The 13,005-nt window shown below is 41.8% G+C and overlaps 1 long non-coding RNA gene across 1 annotated transcript; it reads left to right on the top strand.

Annotated features, from left to right (window-relative positions):
• Positions 1–3,677: 3,677 nt before the first annotated feature.
• LOC144587639 (uncharacterized) lies at positions 3,678–10,585 on the top strand. Its single transcript, XR_013542808.1, has 2 exons — positions 3,678–6,241; positions 10,515–10,585. It is a non-coding gene; the product is annotated as an uncharacterized LOC144587639 (long non-coding RNA).
• Positions 10,586–13,005: the final 2,420 nt, after the last annotated feature.

Below are 13,005 nucleotides of genomic sequence, written 5' to 3'. Positions count from 1 at the left end.
TCTGTAATTTGTGCAATCTCTGGACATTCACTGATGAGGTGCAACACAGTTTCATCTTTTTCTTGGCAGAGTCTACATTTGCTATTAGCACTCATCCCTTGGATCTTAGATTTCATCACATTGGTTTGGTGTGCTTGTGCTGCTGTTGTTAGGGTATTTGAAAAGTTGCATTTGTAATAACATTTTCTTCTTGGTTGCTTCCCTGATTATCTCTTCTCAGGACCATAATCAGACTTCAGGTTTGAGAGAACATTTTCCTAAAAATATATTTAGATCTAGTATTTTGATTTACAGTGGCTGAAATCCTGTTACTTGCATTAGAATAGGCCCACTGAATACATTTCATTTGTTAAAATGGGCCTTCTCCAGTCTTGACTTACTTTAGCACAGTAAGTCACAACTAGATTAAGTGGAATTTATGACCCACCAAAACCCCTGGTTCAACGGGCCTACTCCAATGTAATTTACTATGCTGAGCAACAGTATTTCTGTGGAATATGATCCTTTCAAATTTTCTATATTTATTGGACTCTGTATCTTCTTTGATGGCCAAACCACCAATCCCACCTCTTATGGCTTTCTTTGTTCTTTATATATTTTATAATATCTTTGCCTTCCACCAGATGTCTAATATGCTCACTGTATGTATGTTCTCTTTCAGTATGAAGGCCTCCACTTCTCTAGGTCTAGGGGCTCCTGTCATCACCATATAAACATTGATAGATTGTGTGAAGAAGATCACGCAAAAGATGAAAGGTTGACTGAACACTCAAAAATGCCCAAGACTAGGTCCTTTTTGATGTTGCAGATGAAATTCTTCCTTCATTAATTCATGTTTCATTCCACCAATGACAATCAGAAGGGGAACCAATCAATAGTATTGACTTGGCTAAGTTTGGTGGCTGAAATGTAATTTTGTTGGAGGAGGCTGGCAAGTGGGGAAGAAGCTTTCCAATTGCCTGTTCAAGAGCATGCTAGATGAAAGCCGCCCTCTCCAGGATACGTTATGGGAAAACATTCAGCATAGCAGAAATGCAGTGTTTGTGGCAAGGAATACACTTAATTAGATTCATCTATAAGGCTCAGCAGCTGTTCTGCAGACAAACAGAAATCTTTGCCATTTCTTTTGGCTCTATGGAGATACTGAGATTGGCTTCATTCTCCTCCCTCTTGCTGGCCTCGTTCGCACAAACGATCATTATCTGTTGCTGGGTTTCAGACAGTTTATCTCTCCCCCCCCCCCCAACAGCAAACAGTTTTTGCACTTTGTTTTTTGGACTTCTTTCCTTTACATTTGCTATTGAAAATCCTGGATAGGTTTTTATGCAAAAGATTGGCTGGATGCCCCACGCAGCACATACTAGTTATGTGGAGGGGGAAAAAACAAACCCACATATCCATTTCTTGAGGATGTTTTTCTTCTCTCCAAATAGAAAAGATAGGATTTATTCCCCCCTTCCTTCAGCATTCCTTCTCTCTCTCTCTCTCTCTCTCTCTCTCTCTCTCTCTCTCTCTCTCTCTCTCTCTCACACACACACACACACACACACACACACACACACACACACACACACAGAGAGAGAGAGAGAGAGAGAGAGAGACAGACAGACAGACAGACAGACAGACATCAACCTTGTGCCAAAGAAAACATTCCCCTTTTGGGTTCTTGGAGGTATGTGTGTTGTTCCACACAGACAGACGCCTTCAAATCTTAGTCTTGGTCTGTTAGCTTTCTGGGGGTAAAGTTGGATGAAAATGGTTTAAGAGAGCTGACCCCCTTCTCATGCGCGCGCGCACACACACAAACACACTTTTATGCCACTGCTGCCCTCCTGTGCTCAGTCTCAGTATACAAAACGTGTCTACTTGAGGTGAATGTCGGAACAAGGCCCACATCATGTGCAGTAACCCTTTTTCTATAGCCCCGGCCTGCAGATGTTCAGTAGGAAGGTGAGTAGACATGGTTATGAAACAGGTAATTGAGATGAGGCCTCCATCACTGTTTCACACCCAGAGTGAGCTCTGAGGTGACACCATCTGTTTCTTATTTCAATAAACTGTTTATGAACATTATTTCTTTTTGAGACACACCATGAGTGCAAAAAGCAACTTTAATACATGGTGACAAGATGGCATAGTCTAGTACAGTATTAGTGATGTGTTATGTCAAGGGTGACACATTATTTTCTGCCTATCTCACAGTGCTGTTTATGATTTTGGAGCTCTTCAGGTGTCACCCATACCCATAGAATGCATTGCGCATTAATGACCAATCTCTTCATTTGAATATATATTTCTGCACATAGTTAGAGCAGCCTATATAGAGATTATGGAGAGAGCTACTGTGTAGTTACTGCACAGTCATGATTCTCCAAAGGTGATATGTACACAGAGGCACTCTTCATGTATATCTGGTTTTTGTATACACACAAAGAAGGGGTTGCATGCATTTGTGCCATTTGCTCTATATTAACTCTCAAACTGGTGTGTCCAACTATTCCTCTCATGTGTACGTAGAGAAGGAGGTGAGCATTATTATAGGTGTTTCTTACCTCCATCTCCTGTGTCTCAAGTGACACATTCTCTTAGAATGATGCAGTGTAGATTACCTTTTTGATCATACATTTCTTGAGGAGCAGAGCCTAAAATGTTACTTTTAAAAACAAGTCAGAAAGCCTTTATTGCGGCACCTAATCCAGTCACCAAATCAGCACACTGGCAAAATCCTGTCACTCACCATAGTAAATTGCACTAGAACAGGCACATTAAATTAGGTGAGTTAACTACTCTGTAAGTTTCCACTGATTCAAATGGCCCTACTCTAACTATGACTTAATTAGAATAATACTCTAATGTGATTTACTATGCTAAGCAACAGGATTTTGGCAACTGTATGTTACTTACACATTTCATTTTGCAGGCACAGAATTGCTAATTCTGAGATTTCCGTTTAAAAATTCCTTAACAAAAATACAAGAGACAATATGAAGCAATATTTCCATTCCTTATCAAGAGGTCGCTAAAATTACTTTGAATGCCTTTATAAGTAACATTTGAAATTAACTAGAGAATATCACTTATTATACCAATAAAGTAACTTGCTTCTTCTTTGCTATGGATCCTTTAAAGTGAAACATTGTTGTCAGAAAAAGTAATGAATCCCAGGCACAAGTTTCACATAACTCATTGACTGAAATCCAGTAGCAGGTCATAAGTAGAGTACGCTGATTGAATCAATAGAACTTACATAGGTGTTGACTCACCAGATCCCAGCAGATTCAATGGGCTTACTTGGCTGTGACTTACTGCTGGATTTCAGTCATTCTATTCAAGCTTTGTTTAGGATATAATTCTGAACACACTTAAAATAGGAATAAGTCTCATTAATTAGTTAGATATGCATAGATACGTATGACTGCTGATGTCAGAACATGATCACAGGGAGAATGGACTCAAAGCGTTGAAATGAAAGAACCAAGATGAAGAGAGAAGAAGTAGGCTTTAAAGAATCATCACTATCTTTCCATAACGTCTGGAAATTCATGTCCTTTGCCATCCAACGAAGATGGGTTATGTGAAACTTGTGCCTAGGGTTCATATGGAACCTTCCAGTTGGATGACTGGATGAATTCACTTTTCCCTCACTCATATATGGTTGCCATACAGTCTGAATGAGGAGCCCCATGTAGCCAAAACAATGTCACACCCACCCATGCATTCATACACATGAGAAAGCTATGGACAGAAATTGCCATGGCTTCTAAAAAATCTTTTAGGAAATGAAGCTCAAAGGAGGACTAACTCTTGTCTCCAATAGCCCCATGAGGCTTGAGCGTGCCGCGTTCCTGCAGAAGGTTGACTGGGAGGAAATGGGCAGGGTGGAATGAAAAAGGATATGCTGACTGGCTGGCCTTCTGAAGAAGAGCAGTCCTCAGCAGAAGACTGGGCAAGGCCTACTGGTAAGTCCTTACTGTTATCCATTGCCGTACTTGGACCTCTAATGTTCCCTGCATTGCTCTTGTGCCTGTGTGAGACAATGGTTGTGAGCCCACTCATTGCCGCTCGTTGTCAGGCTGCCTTCCCAGCTGCTGAGATTTGCAGAGTAAGGTCTGCACTTTTTCATATATATAAAAAGTTAGAGCTGTTTTTACTGGGCATAATGATAAAAATTCAGCATTGTCATTTGTAGACCTTTCCAGAAGTACCCTAATTTCAGTTGTATCATTTTATTTTTCAACACTTGTTCCAACACGAGTGTTCAGAAGCACATTTAATAACCTAAACCTTACACAATAGCTGTGATTCATATTGGCTCCGGTTCAAGAACTCTTTTGAGTGCCTACCTTTTAGCTGCATGGAAACGTACGCTCTGAAGCAGGCGACCCATTCTAGCGGCCTTTGCATAAAGAACAACTCCAATTATGATCGCTTACGGGAATAGTTCCCTTGACTGCAGGCCTGAGAGTCTGCTTTCTTGGAGTGTGTTGGCCCAACTGTGGTTTTAAAAGCCAGAGCAAACTTTTCCTTGGGCTCCAACTTTCATGCAGAATGTTTCTGATTGCACATAAGAGGATTTGGAGCAGGAAGCTGCGGAGGGAAGAGGGGTAATTTCCAGAACAGAACAGAATAAAATAAAATCGTACATATGGGGAAAAGCTGAAATTTTTTTTTTGTTCAAAAAAGACTGATGGGGCACAGAAGCAGAAGTACATCTTGTAAAAATTTTAATGGCTGGCATTCCACAGAATAAAATTAATAAAGATCATACATCAAAGAGTCTGCATTCTGCTCTTGCTGCGTGGGACTTGGAAAAAGTTGGAGAAAGGATTGTGTGAGTGGGTGAGAACACAAAATGAGGCCAAAACCAGAGAGCCAAACTTCATTTCCCTTGTGTACAAACACAAGACTAAAAGTTATTAAACTTAAGCATAGATTGGGCAAAGTGGGGGCTTTAAGACAAGATGGTGAGTGTGGATGTCTACTGACAGTACCACATCTTGGTTCAAGCAAAGCAAAAGCAAGCAAAGGGTGCTGCTTATATACCACCCCATGGCGCTTCAAGCACTCTCTGGGTGGTTACAAGTTAATTATGCAGGCAACATATTGACCCCCAGCAAGCTGGGTATTCATTTACCGACCTCGGAAGGATAGAAGGCTGAGTCAACCTTGAGCCGCTACCTGGGATTGAACCCCAGGTCATGAGCACAGTTTTGGCTGCAGTACAGCGTTTTAACCACTGCACCATGAGGTTCAGTCTGTCAGCAGTGCAAAGTGATGGGAATGTATGTCTGTGAGCTGTAGTGTACTTTAGAATGGAAAACTAAAAATCTTAGCATGTTCTATAGCTTTTTCAATCATCTGGAACAAAAAATGGACTTCATGGGTATGCAGTAGAACTGCAGTATCCACAGTGGATCAGTTCCAAGCTGCCCCCCCCCACTCTTGTGGATGCCAAAAACCATGGATATGAAAACCCTATTGGGACGGCTGCGATGATGTCACCTGCCTATCAATGGTATGCTGGAGCTCATCTGCCTATAGCAGGGCAGGAGGTGGGACTCCTGGAGGTGGAGCTATGTATATAAGGGGGGGAGTGAATGATGTGTAGGGAGTTTTTGGAGAGTTAGAGTTAGAGTGAGAGTTGAGTTAGGGCATGAAGTACTGTGTTAGTTAAGGTCTGAGTGATAGTGTGATTGAAGGGATCCTTTATTTTATTGATTGCCTTATTCAGTTTCTATAGTGATTTACCACATATTAAGTTGTATCAATAAACAATCATTTTCCTTTTTAAAATCCATACCTTTGTCTGAGGAGTCAGATATATGTGTGTGGTTGGTGGCAGCGTGTGTTGAGAAAGAGAGTGTGAAGTGGCGTCCCCTCTGTGACGTATGAGGAGGCGGCCACACCTATATATGGCATAGTTTCTGGTTTCCTCTAGTAGGATAATTTCACGCTGTTCTGATAATTCAACCTTGGGAACGTGTATTTTTGTTTGTTTTTTTAATTTAATATTTTCAGGCGGCATATAACGGAAACTGCAGCTATTGCTCCCATGGTTACAGCAGCCCTGCTATACATAAACAGCTGAAGAACTTGTAGACAGCATGAAATGGCCCTACAGGAGATGTTCCACTAGGCCACATGGGGCACTGACTACTGCCCATCAGTCTACTCCTGCCTGCCTGCTTACAAATGGAGAAGGATCGGGGTTTGACTTGTGTTCCCTTTCTGCTGACACTCTGTATCTCTGAATGCATATTGCTTTCATCCTGGCCTAACTGCATGTCTGGAATGCTTGTGTGTGCATATGTCCACGAACTGAATATCTAAATGTGCCCTGACTCTCTCTGTCACCCCTGGATCTGCTTAGCGTTAACTGCTGTGACTTCAGCCCTTACCAATTCCAGTGGGCTCCAGTCATCGCTGAATAATCTTAACATAGTGAAACAGTAGTGCTATGGCGTGTGGCATTTTACGATCAAAACATGTGCCAATGTGAGTTATCTGGTTTAGCCTGGTGGGTGAGGAAATCCTTAGGAAAGGACTGTGCTTATGAAGTTTCAGAAACAGAGAGAGCTAGAAAGGGAATGAGTTTCTATTTCGCTGGGACTGGAAATTAGGCCTTTCCATCTTGACTTAGGTAGCAAGTTGTCACTAAATGCAATCTTGCTCTGAGAGGCACTCCTGGCACCAATAGGCAAGGTGTGACATCTTGGTTAATATAGAGCATCTATACATACATTGAGTGGACATCCTTCCCTTATAAGCAAAGTTTTGGAAAGGGTTTAAAAAAGAATTCTCAGATTCAATCTGGTCACTTTAGTTGAGGAATTCAAGAGGTTAAATTCTGGTTGCTTTGTTTCACGTGGAAGGCAAAAGGTGTAACATTCAGTCATTCCTAGCCAGCAATTAACAAGTCACTGCTAGGATTCTCAGGAGCACACCTGCCCACTACCTTGGTGGGCACTTGAGAGTCCTAGCAGAGACTCATTACTTGCAGGCTAGGAATAACTGACCATTACCCCCTTTGTGTAACAAAGCAACAGGATTTCAGCCAGGGAGTCTTCTGGCCCATATATAGAAAACAAAAGTCTTATTTGTATACTACCTTTATTAGGTCACTGAAAAGTTCAGGTGTAGTGGTGTAAAGGGGGGGGGATCTCCAAGAATCTTTCTCTATCTACACAGTAGCCTACTGACAAAACAAGATGCAGACTGCAGATTCAGTACAAAACAAGGTATCAAGGCATCAATGTACAACGTCCTTCCTCTTTGCAGAAAAAAACGGTTTAAGCCCCCCAGATGAGCAAGACACATAGGCCCTGTACTGTTTTGTTTAGAGCAGAAACTTTAAAAAAGAGAGAGAATTCACAGGATTGGCTATAGGTGGTGGTAGAGGGTGATTACTCAAGTAAACATTCCAGGTTCCCATCGGCTGAATCCACTCCTGTACCACTGCATGCTTTATTTTCCAACATAGACAAGGCGAACATTCAAGTCCAGTGGCTGTTCTGTATTAATGGGGTTCAGACATTTTTGAAAACACTGTACAGCAGCTTCCTGCTTAGTCAAACCTAGCTAGGCTGATGTGCTTTTGCAGTACTATATGAAACTAGACATCAAGCAGAAGTAGGGATTGTACACCTGTCAACTTTCGTACAGTAACTGCTGTCACTCAAACAGCATGGCATCGTCCCTCCTGAGTTCAGTAGAAATGCCATCAAAAGCAGTTCCACTTCTCCCCTCTCCACTGAGAAGGGTTGGGGGATGACTCTCAGCTGTTGGAGCTCAATATCTGTCTAACTCTACATCATACAAAGCAGTTAGCTGTCATGATCAGCAGGCACAAGACTGTAGCAGCCAAGCATGCTTAGAAAATGTATTAGTGCTCTGTGGTCAGGCCTTCACCCCATGGATGGGAGAGGATTCTGGAGACATTTTTTTTCATCAACTCACATCTGGGGTCAATACGCCAACTGTGAGCATCCCAGTATGTGTCAGGATCTTACCAGCAAAGCTATAGTGAGGAGAAACACTTAAACAGCTGCTTGCCATATGGGCAAAAAATTGTTCTAGGTATAATTCACAAAACACTGGACTACTACTCATAGAACTTGGAAGTAACTAATTACAACTTCCTCTTCACGGATTGCTGCCTTGTCATAACAAAGGGGCTTGAGTAATTCAGAGAAACTATGGACTATTCCATGCAGGGACACCCAAGACGGACAGGTCATAGTGGAGAGTTCTGACTAAACGCAATCCACCTGGAGCAGGAACTGGCAAGCCACTCCAGTATCTTTGTCAAGAAAACTCCTGGACAGAAACAAAAAGCTAAAAGATATGATGCTGGAAGATGAGCCCCTCAGGTTGGAAGGCGTCCAACATGCTACTGAGGAAGAGCAGAGGACAAGTACAAGTAGCTCCAGAGCTAATGAAGTGGTTGGGCCAAAGCCGAAAAGATGCTCAGCTGCGGACGTGCCTGGAAGTGAAAGGAAAGTCCGATGCTGCAAAGAAAAATACTGCATAGGAACCTGGAATATAAGATCTATGAACCTTGGTAAGCTGGATGTGATCAAACAGGAGTTGACAAGAATAAACATTGAGATCCTGGGCATCAGTGAACTAAAATGGATGGGAATGGGCAAATTCAATTCAGATGATTACCATATCTACTATTATGGGCAAGAATCCTGTAAAAGAAATGGAGTAGCCCTCATAGTCAACAAAAGAGTGGGAAAAGCTGTACTGGGATACAATCTCAAAAATGATAGAATGATTTCAATACAAATCCAAGACAGACATCACAGATGGGCAATTTTGCTTTCTTGCATTTCCTTTTCTTTGGGATGGTTTTTGTTGCTGCCTCCTGTACAATGTTACAAGCCTCCATCCATAGTTCTTTGGGTACTCTGTCCACCAAATCCAGTTCCTTAAATCTGTTCTTTTAAGTCTTTTCTCTATGTCAAAGACATAGAGAATGTAATTTGGTAGGATTCCTCTGTATTTTGGTACAAGTAAACCCCAGCTGACTATCAAGATAGAAGTAAAATGATCAATGGCATTCAATCAATAGAAGCCCATCCACCCGTGACAAAGGGGAAGATGAAGCTTAAATGTTCGGCAGTAATCGCTGATTGAAACAGAAAACATTAGCAGCAGTTGCAAAAAAGACTGGTCATCGATTTAAATACAGTGGTGCCTCAGTTTATGAGCGTCCTGACATATAACCATTTCGATCAGTTCCAGATGCTTTCTGTTTTGCTTTTTTTGCATTTCCAAAGGGTCTTGCAGGGTTTGTTTGCTTTCTGCTTTGCTTTTTTTTTTTTTTTGGCATTTCCGAAAGATCTTGCATGGTTTGTTTTTCATTTCTTTTTTTCCCCTTCGGCTGGAATGGATTAATCTCGTTTCCAATGGGTCTTGCAGTGTTTTGTGGGGTTTTTTTGGGGGGGGGGGTGATTTTGTTTCTTCAGCTGAAATGGATTAATTGAATTTCAATGTATTCCTATGGGAAATGGTGCTTCGACTTACGACCATTTCAAGTTACGACCAGAGTTCCGGAACCAATTACGTTCATTAGTCGAGGCACCTCTGTAGACCAAGGGGCTAATTACATGGATTTCCACGTTGTCAAAACATGGTGGCCAAAATTATTTGGCCCGAGACAGACAAGTGAAATAATGAAGGGACAAACCACCAAGCACCAACTAAATTCAATAAACTGGAAAAGCTACCCCCTACCAGCCTAAAAGATTAAATTATTTAAAATAAGGATTTTGTTGCCACGTGGGTGTTTTAATTCCAAAAGCATAAATCCTTTCCTTTGAGTGGTTTATGCTTGTCTTTGTAAAAATCGTTCAGCATTGCTGCAGAAGTTTTATTTCTTCCTTCAGTTTTAGTTTTTATGGCATACAGAGTACCATCAACCAAAAGAGGAATAAAACACTGCAATCTGGATCAGACAGAAGTAATGCGAAGATGCCTGGCAAAACTGTACCATTTAGATACATTGCCAGTGTATCTGATGTGGCTACAAGAGACATGGGCCTACCTGTGGACCCTGATGTGCCTTATTTAGGGGATTTAGGCTGGTCGAAGTGCAAAGCAGAGGATGCTCCTTCTTGAGCGTCATCCCGCCCGAGTTCCCAGGAGTAGTTCACACAAGTGAGAACCAAGCTGTTCCAGGCTTCATACTTTGCTTTGCTTTTTTGTGATATGTTCTTGTAAAGACCTTTGTGAATCCCAGGCAAAGTTTAGCATTTCCCAGGCGAATCATGAACTTTTCCATGCAAATTTGCACCCAACTATGAGGTACCACATGGGGGAGGATGGATATCCTGACACAGAGCTTTTAATGACATATTTGTTGCAGAGAAGAGGACAGAAAGACCTAGAATAAAAAGGAGAAACTAAATGGTTGTCATGGGGCTAGCTGTGATAATCTGTAGCAGCAGAAACAACAGAGTCTGATGGCATCTTAAAGACATGCTCTTTTTCTCATTCCCCTCCTACAGCACCATGACTGTTCTATCTTTGGATGTGGCAGCTTGCAGCGGTAATGTCGCAAGACATTCTTCTTCTTTCTATACTTCATTTCCCATTTATTGTACCTTGAAGAATCACAGTAACAATCAGTACTTATCACTTTTCATTATGTGTCTGACATATTCTAGTTTTTTTGTGTTTTATGTGTTTTATCGCTTCTTGATCCTTATTCCTTCACCTTAGCAATTCTTCATGGGTCCCCATCTTGATCTAAGACATTGAAGAAATTTATTTATTTATTTATTTATTTGATTTATACCCCGCCTATCTGGACTACCAGACCACTCTAGGCAGCTTCCAATACAAAATCAAACAATAAAACACAGGTAAGTACGTGGCAATTCAGTAATAACTACAATGAAATAAAGGACAGGGAAAAGTAAGAGAAAAAAAATAAAAAATCAAGAGTTGGCTGGAGGGAAGACCTGAATGAACAACCATGTTTTCAATTGGGTTTTAAAGATGCCTAGCGTAGGGGCCGCGCAAATCTCCGGAGCGAGATTGTTCCAGAGGCGAGGAGCCATCGCCGAGAAGGCCCGGTTTCGTGTCTTCTCCTTCCAGGCCTCTCTTGGCGTCAGGCTCCTCAGCCTCACCATTTTTTAGATATTTTGACCTTTTAAATGACAACCTGTGTTAACGTACATGATCCCATACCATACAGTAGAACTAATATAGTGCCGTACAATGTGTATCCCCATCACTAATGGCAAGCATTTGTTTCAAAATTTTCATTTTAAAGCAATTCCTCTGCACCACCTCTATTCCAATTTTTATCGTATAGCAACATTCCCAATGTTGATTCTACCAAATTCCCAGATACTTATTTTTCTCCAACTTGCTCCACACTTTCATTTTGGACCTTTAACCACATTTCCTGGACTGCTTGCTCTTTACTGATTACTGTCTCCTTTTTGTTTGCTTGTTCGCTTCAAACATCCATTTTGAGACCATGATCTCCAACACAGATATCCCTCCAGAGTTTACCACAAAGAGGGAGCTCATTGATTCATCTCTCTTTTTAAACTCAAATGTCACCAAGATCATTTCCCCTCACTTCCACTGCTCTGGCCCATTTGGACCTGGGCAAGTCAAGAGTGAAAAATGCTGTGCACGTGAACTGCTAAATAACTCAGTGGTTTAAGTCTCTGGCTGCAGAGCCAGAGGTTGGGACTTCCATCTCCCACTGTGCGCCCTTGACAGGGGCTGGACTTGATGATCTATAGGATCCCTTCCAGCTCTGTAGTTCTAAGATTATGATTATGATTTGTGAAGGAGTAGGTTCTGGAATAAAGAACCACACCTCTGCAAGGTAATAAATTATTTCTTAAAATTTAGACTGAAAAAGCCAGAAGAGACAGGATGAAGCAAAGGAAAGACTTTGCCCGTCTTGTAAACTCTCAAAATGGAGTTGGTTGCTTTGTAAGCCATATCAAGTAGGAACGTCACAGGTACACTAACCCCACCTGGCCCAATTCATTATTGCTTCATGGAAGTCTGTTTACTGTCGTGAGAAATTCTGATATGATTTCAAGTTACATTGAATGGAAAGGACTGCACCAGAGTTGTTATCACAGCATTGTATGCTGCAGCTGTTCTCTTGAGATTAGCATGCACGTTTGGATATTTGTGATAAAAGACCAAACCTAAATGGAATGTATGTAATTCTTCTCCCCAGTGCCTTGTGCCTTCCTAGCATGTGGTGAGGAGGAGTTTCGACTCATTCTTTTTTTGTGTGTGAAAAGAACAGGCAAGAACAAAGGCAGCCTCCGGAGTGCTTTAATGTGGAAAGGAACCTGACGGCAGGTAAGTGGAAACACAGGAGCAAATGATACTCATTCTTCCCAAGAACGAGTGGTGCACAGCTGCCAAAGGAATTGCTCCAAGGGCAAAATCGACTCTAGGTAGCTGGAAGCAGTCAGAAGAATAAAGGTCCTTGCGCTTGTTAAGCTGAGCTAAGGGCACAAGAAAGCATCAGGCCAGCATGCCACAAGGGAACATAACCAAGGTCATGCACCAGTTCTCATTAGGAACATTTTGGAAGAATATCGCTATTATTTTGAGCAAGCATTCCTTTCACTTCCAGACTGTCTTTATTATGAAACATGGGATGGGGGGGGTCAAGGGGGGCAGAGCTCTCCCCAAGATTAATTGGTGTGTGTGTGCGGGGGGGATTGACTACTCTTGTGCCCAGCCAGGGATGATCAGGAAGAAGAAGAAAAAGATGGTGGTTGCAGTACAGGCTGCTTGGCAAAGGACAGGGAGAAAGTAAACCTCTCTTCTTGAGCAGCAAATAGCCTTTTGTGTTGTACTTTGGGACCAGATCTTAGCTACAGATGAAAGAGAGAATCGGAAGGTCAAAGTATATGTCAGAGACTCATCACAAAACCAAGCAAGCTGATTTGCAAATCATATGAGATCAGAAAAGCTCTTGCTGTGACACTCAGATCTTTTCAGAAAGCT

Source organism: Pogona vitticeps, chromosome 2 (assembly GCF_051106095.1).
Source record: "Pogona vitticeps strain Pit_001003342236 chromosome 2, PviZW2.1, whole genome shotgun sequence".
Classification (NCBI taxonomy): domain Eukaryota; kingdom Metazoa; phylum Chordata; class Lepidosauria; order Squamata; family Agamidae; genus Pogona; species Pogona vitticeps.
The sequence above is the reverse complement of the archived record's forward strand: the minus strand, read 5'-3'. Positions and strand labels throughout refer to the sequence as shown.